The sequence below is a fragment of the Tenrec ecaudatus genome, chromosome 6 (assembly GCF_050624435.1).
Source record: "Tenrec ecaudatus isolate mTenEca1 chromosome 6, mTenEca1.hap1, whole genome shotgun sequence".
Classification (NCBI taxonomy): domain Eukaryota; kingdom Metazoa; phylum Chordata; class Mammalia; order Afrosoricida; family Tenrecidae; genus Tenrec; species Tenrec ecaudatus.
In genome coordinates, this window is record NC_134535.1 from 24,333,224 (window position 1) to 24,339,092 (window position 5,869).

Genomic DNA, 5,869 nt, shown 5'->3' on the forward strand with positions numbered 1-5,869 from the left:
CCAAAGATACTGTCCTAGTCAATAACTTATCTCTTTCACATTTTTGTTAGTCTTATGATGAAGAAACATCTTAGTTTTGATGAGCTCTCATTTCTTTAATTTGACTTTTGATGTTTGTGCTATTGTTATAAAGTAGCATTGAAACTTAGACCTGATACCAATGACCCCTGTTTGTTTTTCTATGAATGTTATGGCTTTGCTTGGCGCTTTAAATCCTTACCCATTTTGGATTGTGTGTGTGTGTGTGTGTGTGTGTAGCGAGGCATGGATCCCGTTTCATTTGTCTGCCTGTGGAATTTCCAGTCTCCCCTGCGCCATTTACCAAAGAGACTTTCTTTCCCTATTGAATGATCTTAGCACCCTGGTCAAATATCAGCTGACTCGTGGATCTGTGGGCATATTTCAGGACTCGGATTTCTATTCTATGGATGTACATAAATACCAACTTTTTGGTTTTTAACAATATGCAAAGCACACAGAGGGCATACCTTTATAATATGCAAAGCACACAGAAAGTCATAGGCACTAAAAGAAGCCGGTGATTGCCATGCTATCCATGGAAACATTGATATACAGAGAAGGAATCCCGGACAATAAACAAAATGTTTTAACCTGTTTATTACATTTTTACTTCCTTTCTTAATGCATATGTCGGCAAGTTCCTTATGAAGTGAAGGGTAAGGAAATTAAAAACGATGAAACTATTTTATTATTAAAATAAAAAATATTTCCTCTTCAATACAGTATAATTTTAACTTTACTAGTGGCTATCTTCTGAAATTTGCTCTTAATTTTAACATAGTTAAGGCAAACGGAATAAATGAAGAGAAAAAGAGCTAAACAGAAAATTTCAGAAGGCAGCTCGAGAAGGTATAGTAAAATATTATAACAAAATGCGAAAGGCTTATAGTTAAAACTCAAACTCAGAATCTCTTTAACCAAAAGAATTCAAGAAAAAAAATCAAGCTTTGAGTTGTGAGACTGAAAATTCTATGGACAAAATATTGAACGATGCAGGAAGCATGAAAAGAAATGGAAGAATACAGAGTCACTGCACCAAAAAGAATGAGTTGACATTGAACCATTTCAAGAGTTGGAATATGATCAAGAATCAATAGTACTGAGAAAGGAAGTCCAAGTTGCACTGAAGAAATTGGCCAAAAGAAAAACTCCAGGAAATGACAAAATATTCATTGAAATGTTTCAACAAGCTGATGGAGGACTGGAGGCACTCAGTCACATAAGCCAAGAAATTTGAAATATGGCTGCTTGGTCAACTGACTTTAAGAGATCCGTTTTTATACCTATTCCAGAGTGAGGTGACCTAACAGAACCGACAAAGTATAGAACAATACAAGTAAGATTACATGCAAGTATAATTGTGCTGCAGATTATCCAACAATCATTGCAACAGTACATGACTGGGAGCTGCCAGACACACAGGCCAGATTCAGAAGAGGACTCAGAACTAGGGATATTACTGCTGATATAAGATTGAACTTGATTCAAAGCAGATAACACCAGAAGTATGTTTGCTTGTGTTTTATGCATTATGCAAAGGCATTCAAGTGTGTGGACCATAAGACACTATAGATAGCCTTGAGAGTGGGAATTCCAGAACACTTGATTGTGCTATGTGAAACTCGTACATGGATCAAGAGGCAGTTGTGCAAACAGAACAAAAGGATATTGCATTGCTTAAAATCAACAAAGTTTTGTAGCCTCTCACCAGACCTATTTAATCCATATGCTGAGCCAATAATCAGAGAAGCTGATTTATATGAAGAAGAATGTGGCGCTCTTTCTCTTCAGCAAGGCGGCCCAAGCGGGTAACGCAAAGATGCAGATCTTTGTGAAGACCCTGACAGGCAAGACCATCACCCTTGAGGTTGAGCCCAGCGACACCATCGAGAATGTCAAAGCTAAGATCCAAGACAAGGAGGGCATTCCCCCGTACCAGCAGCGTCTGATTTTTGCTGGTAAACAGCTGGAGGATGGCCGCACTCTCTCGGACGACAACATCCAGAAAGAGTCCACCCTGCACTTGGTGCTGCGTCTGCGTGGTGGTGTCATCAAGCCGTCCCTGCGCCAGCTGACCCAGAAGTACAACTGCGACAAGATGATCTGCCGCACGTGTTATGCTCGCCTTCACCCCCGTGCAGTTAACCGCCGCAAGAAGAAGTGTGGCCATGAAGATCCCCTCACAGAGGGGTTTAGGAGAGGAGATGGGTTAATTAGGGTGCGAGGTAGTATCGATGAAGAACACAGCTTTCCCCCAGATCCTGGATGCTTCCTCCCCCCAACTACCATGATCCGAATTCTACCTTGCAGGCCTGGATAGGACAGAGGCTGTACACTGGTACGTATGAGGGCTGGAGGTACAGGGAATCCAGGGTGGATGATACCTTCAGGACCAAGGGTGTGAGGGACGATGCTGGGAGAGTGGAGGGTGAGTGGGTTGGAAAGGGGGAACTGATTACAAGGATCCACATGTGACCTCTTCCCTGGGAGAGGGACAGCAGAGAAGCGGGGGAAGGGAGACTCCGGATAGGGCAAGATATGACAAAATAACGATGTATAAATTACCAAGGGCACATGAGGGAGGGGAAAAAAAAGGACCTGATGCAAGGGGCTTAAGTGGAGAGCAAATGCCTTGAGAATGATTGGGGCAGGGAATGTATGGATGTGCTTTATACCATTGATGTATGTATATGTATGGATGGTGATAAGAGTTGTATGAGTCCCTAATAAAATGTAAAAAAAGAAAAGAGGAGAAAAAATGATTAGGGCAAAGACTGTACAGATGTGTTTTATACAATTGATGTATGTATATGTATGAACTGCGATAAGAATTGTATGAGCCCCAATAAATTGTTAAAAAGAAAAAAAAAGAAGAAGAAGTGTGGCCACACCAACAACCTGCGTCCCAAGAAGAAGGTCAAATAAGGCCCCTGTCTGCCGGACTCTCCTGCATCCTGCTTGTATTCTCCTGAGCCCAGTGGCCCTGGGCCCTCAAAAAACTCTCACTTTCACTGACCTGAAGCAAAAAAAAAAAAAAGAAGAAGAAGAATGTGGCATCAGGATTTTAGGAAGGCTGATTAATATCCTGTGACATGCAGATGACACAACTTGCTTGCTGAAATTGAGGAGGACTTGAGGCATGTGGTGAAGAAAATCAAAATTAATATAAAAAGATTAGATTCTTCAGTATGGATTACAACTCAGTATAAAGAAGACCAATCCTCACAACTGGACCAGTAGGTAACATCATGATAAAAAGAGAAACAATTGATGTTAAGGATTTTGTCTTGCTTGGATCCATAATCAATGCTCATGGAAGCAGCAGTCAAGAGATCAAACTACATGGGCAAATTCTGCTGCAGGAGACCTCTGTAGAGTGTTGAAAAGCAGGGAGTTTATTTTGAGGACTGACCTAGATGGGCCTGACACAAACCGTGGTGTTTTCAATCACCTCACATGCCTGTGAAAGTTTGACATTGAGTAAAGAAGAATAGCTGACTTCTATTTATGATGCTGGCAAAGAAAGTATCATACATGGACTTCCAAGAGACTAACCAGACCTGTCTTGGAAGCAGTCCAGCCAGAATGCCCAGCAGAAGCAAGGATGGAGAGAGGTAGTCTCACCTACTTTGGACATTGTTCCAGAGTCTCTTCTGACATCTACATCGATCCTTTCTTTCCTGTATTTTTAACAACCTTCTGCTTTATTCATGTATTATGTTTTCAATGCCATCCCACAGCTCATCAGGTCTTCTGTCATTACTGTTCAGTGTGTTCAACCAGTTCTTGAGCTGTTCTCAAAATTCAGATGGAATGTATTCAGATGTAATGAAAGTCATATTTTGGCTCTCATGAAATTGTTTTAATTTTCTAAAGCTTCAATCTGAACTTGCATATGAGCAATTGGTGGTCTTTTCCACCATCGGTCCTGGGCCTCTTTTTATCTGCTAATGCTTCGCTTCTGCATCTTTCTTTTTCCTTACAGATATAGTCAATTTTAGTTTTGTATATTCTGTCTGGAGAATTCCATGTGTATTGTGTCACCTTTTGTGTTGTTGTAAAGGGTATCTGTGAGGACTAAGTTGTGGTCTTCTGAAATCTAACATGCAATTTCCAGCTTCATTTTATCACCAAGGCCACATTTTCCAACTACTGTGCCTTATTTTTTGTTTTCAACTTTTACATCCAAGTCACTTATAATTATCAATGTATCTTGATTACATGTTTGGTTAATTTTAGACTGAAGCTGTTGGTGAAATTCTTAAATCTCCTCATCATTAGCTTTAGGAGTTGGTGCATAAATTTGAATAATAGTTGTACTGACTGGATTTCCTTGTGTGTGGATAGTTACTCTCTTCTCACAAATAGCATCATACGTCAAATAGATCTTGAAATGCCTTGAATGTAATGCCATTCCTCTTGAATTTGTCATTCCTAGCAGAGTAAACCATATGATTTCCTGATTCAAAATGTCAAATGCCAGTCCATATCAGCTCTCTAATACCTACCTTATTGATCCTTATGCATTTCACTTCATTTTTTGAGACTTCTAATTTTCTTAGAGTCATGCTTCCTATATTCTAGGTCATTAAAAAATGGTCACTAAAAAACTCCCAACAATAAAAATGTTCAAGCCCAAATGACTTCACTGGTGAATTCTTCCAAAGATTCAGACAAGCTAATACCAATTCTACTGAAACCAGATGATAGAAAGAAAACAAAAGTCCTGAATTCATTTTATGAAGCTAGTATAACCCTGATAACAGAACCAGGCAGTGACATCACAACAAAGAAAAAGTATAGACTAATATTCCTCATGAACATAGATGCCAAAATTTTCAACAAAAGCCTATCCAATCGAATCCAATAACAGATCCAATAATAATAACACATAAGATCAAGCATGACTTATCAGACAAGGTGGGACCATGTATGCAAGGGTGATTCAACATTAGGAAAACAACCAATGTAATCCATTACATAAAACAAAGAAAAAAGAACCACGTCTTTCTATCAATTGATGTAAAAAAGGCATTTGACAAAATTCAATACCCATTACTGATAAAAACACAAACAAAATAGGGATGGAAGGGAAATTCTTCAACCCAATAAAGGACATACATACAAAAAGAAGTTAAACTCTATTTTCAGATAATATGATCCTGTACATTGAAAATTCCAAAAACTTGACAAGAAAATTTTGGAAATAAGTGAAAAATCCAGCAAAATTGCAGGTTATAAGATCAACATTAGGAAAATCAGTCAAATTCCTTTTACTAACAAAGAGAGATCATCCCTTTTACTTTGCCAAGTAGGATGTTGTTTTAATTCCTCTGATGTGGACAGCCTATTCCTTCTTTATAGTCTATTATTAGTCTGGAAGCTCTGCTGAAACCTGTTCACTCTGGGTGACTCTGCTGGTACTGGATAAGCCAGTGACATGGCTCCCAGCATCACTGCAATACACTATAGGCATGATAAACTGACAGACAAGTGATGGAAGACTGTTGACAAGATGTTTTGACACAGTGGCTGTAACAAGGGTCTCAAACAATAACAATTGTGAGGATGGGACAGGACTGGGCAGTGTTCTATTCTGCTATACATCGGGTTGCTCTGAGTTGGAACCAACTCAATGGCACCCAACAACAATAATAACTGAGAGAGTCCTGAAAAGGAATTCAGGAAAACAATATCATTTGTAATGGCCATCCAAAAATGAAATACTTAAGAATAAGTAAAGTAAGGGAAATAAACAACCAAACAAACCAAATCTGTACAAAGAAAATGACAAAACACCACTACAAGAAACTAAAAGAGACCTACATAAATGGGAGACTGCATCATG

At 39.1% G+C, this 5,869-nt stretch overlaps 1 pseudogene; it reads left to right on the plus strand.

Moving 5' to 3' along the window:
* Positions 1-1,801: 1,801 nt before the first annotated feature.
* LOC142451357 (ubiquitin-ribosomal protein eL40 fusion protein pseudogene) lies at positions 1,802-4,012 on the plus strand (annotated as a pseudogene).
* The last annotated feature ends 1,857 nt before the right edge of the window (positions 4,013-5,869 follow it).